Source organism: Delphinapterus leucas, chromosome 7 (assembly GCF_059928025.1).
Source record: "Delphinapterus leucas isolate spDelLeu-1000000601 "Yukka" chromosome 7, BTC_Dleu_Yukka2, whole genome shotgun sequence".
Lineage (NCBI taxonomy): Eukaryota > Metazoa > Chordata > Mammalia > Artiodactyla > Monodontidae > Delphinapterus > Delphinapterus leucas.
In genome coordinates, this window is record NC_143135.1 from 6,170,664 (window position 1) to 6,183,309 (window position 12,646).

Below are 12,646 nucleotides of genomic sequence, written 5' to 3' on the forward strand. Positions count from 1 at the left end.
TGGAGGAGGCCACACTCAATTGGAGTCTAAATTCTAGAAGGTTGAGTGGGAGTCAGCAGGCACATGGTGGCAGAGGAGAAGAGGAGCGCTTTCCAAGCCCAGCGTGAGCAAAAGTACAGGAAAGGAGCATAGTGTATGGGGGAGAACTACAAGTACTTTGGCATTAATCAGCCTTGAAAAGGCCGGGAAGGGAGTGAGACTGGAGGCGGAGGCGGGGGCAGGGCCAGGTCCAGTGTGGGCCTTGTTCTGTAGGTGCTGGGAAGCCATGTATTCACCAGCAGATACCTACCGAGCACCTGCTCGGTGCCTGGGGCTGCTCCACCTGCTGAGGACGCCACACTGCACAATACAGACAAGGACGCTTCGTGTTCTGGGGGAGGACACAACAACCAGGCAGGTAAAACAAATGATACAGGGGAAAAAAGCCAAAATGGCAACAGAAAATTCAGAGAAAAGCAATTTAAAATAGGGGATCGGGACTTCCCTGGTGGCACAGTGGTTAAGAATCCACCTGCCAATGCAGGGGACACGGGTTCGAGCCCTGGTCCGGGAAGATCGCACATGCCGTGGGCCGCGGAGCAACTAAGCCCATGCGCCACAACTACTGAGCCTGCGCTCTACAGCCCGTGAGCCACAACTACTGAAGCCCACACGCCTAGAGCTGGTGGTCCACAACAAGAGAAGGCACTGCCATGAGAAGCCCGCACACCGCAACGAAGAGTAACCCCCGCTCGCTGCAACTAGAGAAAGCCTGTGCACATCAACGAAGACCCAAAGCAGCTAAAAATAAATAAATTTATAAAATAGGGGACCATGGAATCCCCTGGCTGTCCAGTGGTTAGGTATCTGCGCTTCTACTGCAGGGGGCACGGATTCGATTCCTGGTCAAGCCGGGGCACGGCAAAAAAAAAAAAAAAAATAGGGGATCAAAAGAGGGAATATTTGAGCAAAGACTGGAAGGAGTGGAAAGAGAGCTGTGTGATACCTGGGAAAGAACATTCTAGGCTGTGGCTGGTGTAAGTTCAAAAGCCCTGAGACGGGTGTGTGCCTGGTGAGTCAGGAGGCCAGTGTGGCTGGAGTGGCACAGACCAGGTGGGGAATGCTTGGGAATTAGGTCAGAGAAATAAAGGGGTTTTATCAGGCTTTAGTCAGAAGAGTGACATTTGGCTGCCCCACGGGTGAGGGTTAGGGGGCTGCGGGTTGGAGGCTAGCAGACAAGGGTGGAGGCTGCCACAGTGGGAAGATGAGCCAGGACGGAGTGTTTAGGAGGCAAATTTGGCAGCGTTTGGTGAAGATTGACTGTGGGGAATGAGGGTAGAGAGTCAAGGACACCTCCTCAGTGTCCTCCTGGGTGTCTGGCTTGGGCCTCTGGTGGAGCCCTGCATGAAACGAGATGATGGAGGGTTTGGTGGGAGCGCAGTGGGGGTAGATGATGAGTTCAGCCCTGAAAAGGTTAAGTTTGCAAATTCCCTGGTGGTCCAGTGGTTAGGACTCCACGCTTCCACTGCAGGCTGGTCGGGTTCAATCCCTGGTCCGGGAACTAAGATCCCACAAACTTCATGGCAAAAAAATAAAAAAAATAAAAAGTTAAGTTTGATGTGCCTGCAGGGCATCCAAGTGGAGATCCAGAGGCAAATGTTTTTTCTTAAATGGACAGAAATTTTGCTAAAGATGGAAATCTTTAAACAGCATACTTATATACAAATGTCTTATGTCACTGCTCAGATATCACAAACTAATTTTCTATGTCAACCTGGGGCCTAAAATATGTAAAAGAATTATTTGTTTACAATTTTACAAAAGCTAAACTTTTTTTTAAAAGCTATTATTCACTAAATACAAAGTTCACCTAATACCACTGAGTTAGGCATTGCTATGGACTAAATGTTTGTGTCCCCCCCAAAACTCATATGTGATGATGTTCGGTGGTACTTTGGGAGGTATTTAGGGTTAGATGAGATCATGAGAGTGGGGCCCCAGCCCTTATAAGAAGCAGAAGAGACCGGAGTCCCCTCTCTTTCCACCGTGGGAGGATACAGCAAGAAAGCAGCAAATGACAAACCAGGAAGAAGGCCTTCACTAGGCACTGGTCTGCTGGCACCTTAATTTAGGACTTCCCAGCCTCCAGAACTGAGGAATAAACGTTTGTTTAAGCCTCCAGTCTGTGGTATTTTGTTACAGCAGCCTGAGCAGACAGAGACAGGCATCATCAGGTATATTCCAGCCAGGGAGTCAGAAGTCCCAGGTATCCCCCATCAACAGAGAGGTGGATAAAGAAGATGTGGTACATACATATTGTACAATGGAATATTACTCAGCCATAAAAAAGAACAAAATAATGCCATTTGCAGCAACATGGATGGACCTAGAGATTGTCATACTGAGTGAAGTAAGTCAGACAGAGAAAGACAAATATCATATGACATCATTTATATGCAGAATCTAAAATAAATGGTACAAGTGAACCTATTTACAAAACAGAAACAGAGTCACAGAGGTAGAAAGCAAACTTACGGTTACCGGGGGGAAATGGGGGGAGAGATAAATTGGGAGATTGGAATTGACATATACACACTACTATATATAAAATAGGGAATTCTCTGGCAATCTAGTGGTTGGGACTTGGTGTTTCCACTGCAGGGGGCACAGGTTCCATCCATGGTCGGGGAAGTAAGATCCTGCCTGCTGTGTGGCCAGAAAATAAAATAAAATGAAATGAAAAATATAAAATAAAATAAATAACATAAAATAAAATCCTACTGTATAGCACAGGGAACTTCTACTCAATGCTCTGTAATGACCAATATGGGAAAAGAATCTAAAAAAGAGTGGATATATGTATATGTATAACTGATCCACTTTGCTGTACGCCTGAAACTAACACAACATTGTTAATCAACTATACTCCAATAAAAATTTTTTTAAAAAAAGGAAGAAGAGAAAATATTTGTAGAAAGAACAAAACAAACAAAAAGAAGTCCCAGATTTCCCATTCATTGTCTGTGACCTTGGGCAAGGAATTCCATCTCCTTTTCACCCATTCATTTATCGCATATTCAGTGAGTTATGGCTATGCTTAGGCACTGAGGAGAAAGCAATGAATGAGCAAAGCTGACAGGGTTTCTACCCTCAAGAGCGAGTAGAAGTAATGGAGAGGCCTGTGGATCACCCGTGACCTTGAGCCTCCCTTCCTGCCTTGAGAGGCTTAGGAGCAGGTAGGTTATGTCCAAGCCCAGCCAAGCCCTGGGACCTGGGACCTGGGCTTTATGTGCCTCATTTTATTGTACTCTCATCTCATCCCTGCAAGACATCTATATGCTTACCCTACAGATGAAGAAATGCTCAGAGAAGCAGAGCTATTCGCTGAAGGTCTTATAGTTAATAAGTGATAGATAAAAATTTAGAACTTGTGCTTCCCTGGACACCATTGAGAGAGTGGAAGACACCCCACAGGACGGGAAAAGAGATTTGCAAATCACATATCCGATAAGGGAATTGTATCTAGACTATATAAAAAACTCTTACAGCTCAATAATAAAGACAAATAACCCAATTTATTCTTTTTTTTAAAAATTTTATTTATTTATTTATTTTTGGCTGCGTTGGGTCTTTGTTGCTGCACGTGGGCTTTCTCTAGTTGTGCCGAGCGGGGGCTACTCTTCGTTGCGGTGCGTGGGCTTCTCATTGCAGTGGCTTCTCTTGTTGCGGAGCACGGGCTCTAGGCGCACGGGCTTCAGTAGTTGTGGCTCGCGGGCTCTAGAGCGCAGTCTCAGTAGTTGTGGCGCACGGGCTTAGTTGCTCCGCAGCATGTGGCATCTTCCCGGACCACGGATCGAACCCGTGTCCCCTGCATTGGCAGGTGGATTCCTAACCATGCGCCACCAGGGAAGCCCCTAGTTTCAGGTTTTAAATCACGACACCTCATCTGACCAAACTCCCCAAAATAACAACTTGCTGGCTGGTTAAGGCAGAGATTGAAGTGGGTTCCACTGAGGGAGTTATTAAAATGTCATCCTCTCCTACTTCAGGACCTTGAAGGCCTCAGATCACTTGGAGGTAACCTTTCTAAATTAAAAGGTAATTCCTATGAAGGGTGTAAGATGGGGCACAGAGTAAGTACTAGCCATGCGTTATTATTATTGTTGTTGCTGTTATTGGATGATTCCTAGGAGTTATACAACAGTGAGGTGAGGTCATTCTGGGATTAGGGTGTAACAAGAATCTTCAGGGGGGCTTCCCTGGTGGCGCAGTGGTTAAGAATCCGCCTGCCAATGCAGGAGACATGGGTTCGAGCCCTGGTCTGGGAAGATCCCACATGCTGCGTAGCAATTGAGCCCGTGCGCCACAACTACTGAGCCCACGTGCCACAGCTACTGAAGACCCCGTGCTCCGCAACAAGAGAAGCCTCCACGATGAGAAGCCCGCGCACCACAACAAAGAGTAACCCCTGCTCGCCGCAACTAGAGAAAGCCCGCGCACAGCAACGAAGACCCAACACAGCCAAAAATAAATAAATAAAATAAATAAATTTATTAAAAAAAAAAAAAGAATCTTCAGGGGCTCTCTGAAGCTGCTGCAGCCTGAGATCTTAGCCACAACGCAGTGAGGATATGCATCGATTTATGCATGGAGCTCTAGAGCCCTTGGGGGTGGAAGTGGGGAAAGTCAGTACCCTAACCCTAGGCCTAATGATTCAGCCAGGGAGACCTGGAAGTGGACCAGAGCTGCTCACTCAAGGCTGAGAGATGTTCCCTGAGATATATTCACCTCTAGGAAAGGAGTCTGGGCTCAAGACTTGGGGCCCAGAATCTCCATCCATCCATCCATCAAATCATCGAAGAAATATTACAGTAAATCCACTAAGGGCCAAGGCAGGGTCATTTTTTGACCCTTGTTGGTCTTAGTCTGTCAGACTTTTGGGGTCCCCACACCATATCTTCTCACATCTGATCAAATGCACCTATGTCCCACATCAAATAATATTTTTCTGTAAATTTCTTTGAAAGAAATTTTATAGTTTTGCTTTTGAAATTATCTGACTTCATGTAACTTGTTTAAACTATGATTTGCTAGAAAAATGTAAAAATAAAGAAAAAACAAACAAACAAAAAAACAGTCCAGTGGGAATAAGCAAAGTAAGGACAGGGTATGATGGATGTTGAAAGATACAGTGTTCTGAGAGAGAGGGAGGGGGCTCTTTTAGACGAGGTGGTCCTTATTCTGAAGAAATAGCATTTAGGCTGAGACAGGACAGCTGGGAAGGAACCTGCCCCCTACAGAGCAGGGGGAGTCTCTCCAGGCAGAGGGAACAGCCAGTGCAAAGGCCCTGAACCTGGAAAGCACTTAGCTTGTGGACAGGAAGAGGGTCATTGTGGCAGGGGCTGAGTGAGGGGCAGTGAGAGAGCACGAGATTAGTTCAGACAGGAGGGCAAGGGCCAGGTGATGCCCAGCCGTACAGGCCATGGTACGGAGTTGAGATTTTGTTCTAAGTGGAGAGTGCCAGTTAGGTTTGGCTCCCTGGGGAGCAGATTCAGACAGGGTGATTGGCGGGCAGGAGGTCCATTAAAGAGTGCTCTCAAGATCAACACGGGTGGAAGAGAGGGGAGGGAGGCAAGACTGAGCCGAGGGAGAATTTGAGCTGCGTGCAGTCTCAATGGACACCTCCCTTGACCCAGCAGGGAATTCTGAAGCTGGGAGGACCCTTCAGATTTGTCATTAGATGCAGCTGCCTGGGGGAGTGGGCATGACTCTTCAGCCGAGGCCCTGAGGGGTTGACAGCGGAGGGCAGTGAGCCAGTAGCTGGACACCAAGTCCATCCCTGAAGAAGAATCTGGTCTGTGTGTCACAGCCCACAACCTGATCCAGTTTATGTTTAAGGAGGCCCCTCTAGCTGCTGCGTGGAGAGAATTATTGGAGGGAAGAGTGGGTCCAGCCAGGCCAGCAGTGATGGTGGTTTGGCCATGAGTGATGGCTGTGGGAATACAGATAAGTGGATGATTCTTGGAGACATTGGGAGGTGGAACCAGAGCACTTGAAGATGGATTAGATGTGAGGCATGCAGGGAAGGGAAGAATCAAGGACGCTTCAGGTCTGTGGACTGAACAACCGAGGGAACAGTGATGCCATATGCTGAGATGTGGGATTCCTGAGGGAAGTGGCTGGGTGGGAGGTGAGAGAGCAGGGAGAGAGCGCCCCTCAACTTCCTTACAGGCTCAAGACCCTGGGAGTGTCCAGGACCAAGCCTCAACAGCGCCATCGTGTGGTGGTAATAAGTCATAACAGCAGTGGACTCCAGACCTCAGTTGCCTGCAAGGTGGGGAAAGAGGTCAGACTACAGGAAATACCCTCAGAAACCAGCGCCTCTTTCGGACTAAGTAAATCACTGCAGATTTTGGACAACTCAGAGTGGGCGGGAGATGAGGAGCCTCAAAAGAAAGAGGTAGCTAGGCAACGGAGTTTGAGAAATTATGTGAGAAAGATAAAATGGTGTTACTGTACCTGTGCCATAAAGGAATCAATCAACATAATAATAATGTTGACAGCTACCATTCAGTGAGCAGATAGGAGGAGCTGCATGATCCCTTGTAATCTACACGCATCAATACAAGGAGGCTCAGAGAGGTGAAAAGATGTGTCCCAGGTTATATAATAGTAGATGGTGGTGGAGTTAGGATTAAAACCCAGGTCAGCCTACCAATGGATCTCAACTCTGTCAGATCCAACACGCCATTTTAACAGTAAATATTTTACAATGCCCTCTTTACATCCCAACATCTGGATTGTGCCTGATGCATTATTGTGCACTCGGTCAATATTTGTTAAATGAACGAAAGAAAATTCATGGATAGTATCCTACCTAACGACATAATTTTTTAAATCAAGTAAAAAGAAAATGAAAGCAATTTGTGCTAAAGAAATCTGCATTTCCACATGTACATGCTCAGTCAGGATCACATCGGAAGACGTAACAAGGTGATTATTGTGAACTGGGATCACCCCAAATACTGATCTAGGCATGATCTTTTTCTTTTCTTTTTCTTAATTAATTTTTAGCTGCGTTGGGTCTTCCTTGCTGCACGTGGGCTTTCTCTACTTGTGCTGAGCGGGGGCTACTCTTCCTTGCGGTGCGTGGGCTTCTTACTGCTGTGGCTTCTCTTGTTGCGGAGCACAGGCTCTAGGCAGCGCGGGCTTCAGCAGTTGTGGCACGTGGGCTTAGTTGCTCCGCGGCACATGAGATCTTCCCAGACCAGGGCTTAAACCCGTGTCCCCTGCCTTGGCAGGCGGATTCTTAACCACTGCGCCACCAGGGAAGTCTGAGACATGATCTTCTGAAATGGTGAACGTAAGGCCAACTGGCCCGAAGCAGGGGAACACAATCATGTTCACAGGTTGCATCAGACAGAAACTCTCCGGACCACCCAGTTCCAGAAACTGACCTGGAGACATTCCGGACCACCCAGTTCCAGGAACTGACCCGGGGACTTTGCACCCGGCCCAGCCTTCCCGCCTTTCGAGGGGCGGGACTAACGGTTCCCCAGGATACCCGAAAAGACCACCAAATAAGGAACACCCTGCGCCCTCCCAGATTCACCACACCCCTTTCCCTTCTTCCCCTATAAAATCTTGCCCAACCCTCGCCCGGGTGCGACTTCTCTGGCCCCTTTCTCTCGGACAAGTGAACCTCGCCCGGGAGCGCTCCCTAATAAAGCTCACTTGAAGCTTTCCTCTGTTTCGTGGTGCCGTTTGTTAAGATCCGACCTTACAGTGAATGCCCTTTGTAAAGATTTGAACTCATACAAGGAAAATTCTTCCCTGGAGTTTCATTTTAGTAGACTTCCTGGAAAATTTAGTGTATGCTATAACCGCACATAATATTACATGTTTACATATATAACAGAGTTAGGGTTCTTGGCGCAGATAATTATAAACAGGTTTTTCCTCTTACATAAATGACCAGTGGGACATTAGAAATCTGTGCAGGACACGGAACAATTCTGTTATGTGGGACTGTCCTGAACATTGAAGGATGTGTAGCATCTCTGGCCCCTGTCTACTAAGGACCAGAAGAGCCCCTATCAATGTGAAAACAAAAATGCCCCTACATATTTCCAAGTTCAAATTTCCAGGGACAGTAGAGCTCCCTTGAAACCTGGTGTATGTGAAAGCCTAGCCACCTAAGCTTTGCTTAACTGGCCTTCTCCTCTTTCCAAGCCCCCCCCCCCCCCCCGCCCCCAAGGATCTGGGCTTTCACACTCTCACTTCTCATCCCACCCTTTAGGACTCTCTCTGCAAGTGTTTGTTTGTTTGTTGCTAGAAGACTAGAACTGAGGTAATGAATGAGGTACATTTCTATCTTATTTCTGCAAATAGGCTCAGAGAAGTAAAGTAACTTGCTCATAGCCACACAGCCAATTTGAAGTGGCTAAACCAGAATTAAAAGCTAGTCAGTCTGACTCTAAAGCCTGTGATTTTTCCCTCTTTTCTAATCCCTTCTCACTTTCTCCTACCTCTCAGTCTTGGGGAAACAAGTCTTAGGAAACTGAAGTATTTCACTTACTGGGTAAAATTTTTAGAAGTGTCCACCATTTCCAAGGGTCAGGAGGTGAGCTGGAGGGATCTGGAATAGATTCAGACCATACAGCTGTTAACTACCATTTTCATAAATCAGGTGAAATTCCTGGAAGGAAACCCTGCTGTTTGCCCTACCTTGTCCTAGAAAGGGAAGTTCCATTTGGCCAGGTCCAGGGTGTTGGGCCATCCCATAGACATTTTCATTTCTGGGTAGCATTTGCTTCAGTGTAAATGAAGACCGTCTCAAACCCTAGTGGCAGAAGAGGACGAAATCAACCCCTTATCCTGGAACCTAGGGATGAGCTGCAAGCAACTACCATTTCATTGAAAATTCAGGTCTTTAAAGAAGTGCTGCTGGAATTCCCTGGCAGTCCGATGGTCAGGATTCATTTGGCGCTTTCACTGCCATAGCCTGGGTTCAATCCCTGGTCAGGGAAATGAGATCCCTTAAGCCACTTGGCACGGCCAAAAAAAACTGTAAATTTTGCACACCATCCCTAATATTTGGGGGACATTCCAATAGAAAATAAATTTAAAATAAACTTCATCTCAGTATAGAAATCGACATATAAGGGCCTACTTTTCAAACATAAATGTTTCTAAGATTCACCCACATATTCCAAGTTCCTTACCTAGACTTACTGAAGCAGAAGCCGGGACCATGCATTGTCAACTACTCCCCCATTCCTCACTCCACACCCCCTGGTCACTGATCTTTTTTTTTTTTTTTCTTTTCTTTTTTTTGACCGTGTGGCTTACAGGATCTTAGTTTCCAGACCACTCTTTATTTCATTTTATTTTGTGGTACGAGGGCCTCTCACTGCTGCGGCCTCTCCCGTTGCGGAGCACAGGCTCCGGACGCGCAGGCTCAGCGGCCATGGCTCACGGGCCCAACCGCTCCGCGGCATGTGGGACCTTCCCGGACCGGGGCACGAACCCGTGTCCTCTGCATCGGCAGGCGGACTCTCAACCACTGCGCCACCAGGGAAGCCCCCAACTCACCACTCTTAATGAGGTCCCCCATGACCTACATGTTGCCCAATCCCAAGGTCACTTCTGTCTTCTCATCTTACTTGCCCTCTCTGTGGCATTTGACACAGCCAGCCACTTCCTCTTTCTTGAAATCCACTCTCTTCTTCTACTTTCTTGACCTCATCCTCTCAGCCTTCCTTCTCTCTCAATGTCCATTTCTTCCCAGTCTCCTCTGCTGCCTCCCTCTTTTCAGCTCAGCGCCTGGATGTTGCCATGCCCCTGGCTTCACTTTCCTCATGTGTAATTGTACGGTTTCTCTCTTGAAGGTTGTTGTGAGAATTGCCTGAGATAACATATGTGTGACTTAAAAAAAATTCCTCCCTTTCGTTTGTGAATTACAAGTATGCGCTCTTCCCTCGATCTGATGAGAAAATGAGGCACCCTTTCCCCCAGACACTTGTTAGGTGGCTCCGGTGCCCAAGGAACAGACTTTGGGGAAGATGACTGTTTCCCACGAAGGTGAAATAAATACGACAGCAATGTGGATCTCTGGAAACCCAGATCTAAGAAAAGTCTCACTGCCCCTGCTGGGCCTTAGAAATTGCTAGACCTTTCAGGAGGAGGCAGTTCACGGGGCTAAGAGTCTAGGAGTACAGAAGCAATGGCACTGAGCTCAGCCAGGGGCAGTGGGGGGTGAAACCGTGCACCTCAGATTGGGATTCGAACCCACACAGCCAGGACTCAAACCCGACCAAAAGCCTTGGTCTTCCAACTGAGGCCATACACCTGTTTTCAGGACTTAATGAAGCTCAGGTTCTTGATGTCTCACTGCAGAAAGAATTCAGTGAGAGACAAAGTGATAGGTAAGAAGTGGATTTATTTAGAGAGAAACACACTTCACAGACAGAGTGTGGGCCATCTCCGAAGGCAAGAGTGGCCCCAGGGTATGGGGTTGTCAGTTTTCATAAGGGTGGGTAATTTCTTAGGCTAATGAGTGGGAGGAGTATTCAGCTATTTCGGGAAGGGGCGGGGATTTCCAGGAATTGGGCCACCGCCCACTTTTTGATCCCTGTGGTTGGACTTGGAACTGTCATGGCGCCTGTAGGTATGTCATTTAGCTTGCTGACGTGTTACAGTGAGGTATACTGAGGCTCAAGATCTAGTGGAAGTCGACTTGTCCGCCATCTTGGACCCATTTGGTTCTAATCAGTTTATGTCATGTCCTCCGGCTGTGTCATTCTTTCAGAGGTTGTGCCCTGCCCCCTTCCCTCCTGTTTCAGGGGTGGGTCAGGGACGCCTTCCTGAGGAATCATCCTCTAAACCGAGAGCTGAAAGGTGTCTGGGAGTTTGGCCAAGGGAAGAGCAATGTGAAGCTTCCAGGGTGCGCAAGAGCTCGAACTTCTGCAAATAGAGTGAGACTGGAGTGTCAAGTGCACAGCAGAAGGTGACGGCCAAGGTGCTTCTGGACCTGAAGGAGGCCTTAGGAGCCAGATTAAGGACCTGGGACTGTCTCCTGCAAGAGAGACAAAGGGAGCCCCGAAGAGCTGCAACTGGGGAGGGCACAAGCAGGGGGAGATCAGCCACTGCTGGGCTCCCTCAGGCCCTTCCCTCTCAGACATCAGCTGGGAGTTTGGAGCTGACTCTGGTCTGGCTCCAGCACTGAGTTTTGAGTAGCTGAAAGTCACTTCGCCTCGATAGCCCTCTGCTACCAAAAGAAGTCAGGTGTGGACCGGATGATCTTTAGGACCTGCTCTCCCCACTCTCCATGCCCAAACTAACCCTCTACCCACTTCTGGGGCTTCCCCAACTCCCTTAAAAACTCTCTTCCCTGTTTCCTGTCCCACAGCTGGTAACATCTTGGAGGAAAATTCCTTTTACTCATCTCTCTCCTCTAGACTGGGAGCTCCGAATAGGCAGCACTATGCCTAGTGTATCTGTTCATGCTTCTTCTTGCTAGGCCTTGAACACAGTGGTGAATACTTGGTGGAACAAAAGAACGGTCCCAACCCTGTGCGCTGTTCGCATGTTTGTGTTTGATCCCCGTGACTGCCTGAGGCAGCACCATTGCAGGGAATTTTAGCTGCCATTTTGCTGATGAGAAGAGGGGCTTCGAAGAGCTGGTGGAGCTGTGAACTCAAGCTCTGAAGCCAACTCTCTGGGTTCAAGTCCAGCTCTTTCACTTAGCAGCTGTTTGGCAAGCCACTTAATCTCCCTAAACCTGTATTTTCTCAATTATAAGTTGGGGATAATAACATCTACTTCACAGGATTGCTACAAAGATTAAAGGGAGATGGCATATAACATGTATAATAAGCATGCAATAAATGCTAGTTATTTTTATTCTCAGGCCAGCATCCTTTCTCCTCCCCAAACGTTACCAAGTCCAAGCTCGCCCTGCTCGCCGCACGACAGGTCAATAAATCGGGAGACGAGGTGTTGAGGCAAGGAATACGACTTTATTCACAAAGCCGTCAGACTGAGAAGACGGTGGACTAGGGTCCCCCAAAAAACATCTTATCGGGGTCTGGATGCCAGTTTCTTTTATAGAACAGAGACAGGGAGGAGGTGAGGAAGTAAAGTAAAAATACCATTTATCTTGCAAAATAGGAGGGGATGTGTTAATCTCTTCTTTTGTGCAGCCATTCACAGATGGACAAGGTCAGAATGTCTCTCTGTGAGCTGAACAAAGGCACTTTAGTTTAACAGGCAGAGGGGCAGGGTTCCCTGTGGCAGGATGCTCACAGCTATAGACAGTGATTATAATAACAAAAGCAACGAAAAGCAAAGGTTAAAGTAAAAGAAACAGATCCAACAGGGAGTCAGAACTGGCTCTTCCCTGCTACACAAACAGCAGCTCCAAGACGTAAGAAGATTACTTCAAGGCTGCGGCCACCCCTCCTCAGACCCGCCTGGTGCAAGGATGCGTTATCAGCGCGGGACTAGCGCCAGGATGCCTGCACAGCCAGCGCGACCCATGAGCCTCACGTGAATAAGCGAGCGCGCAGGCGCCCCCAACCGGCGCCTATTGGCCGGCACCCCGCCGCCCTGGAGCTGAGGGAGGGGCGGAGGGAGGGACGGAGGGAGGGCCCCCCAGGGCTCCCCC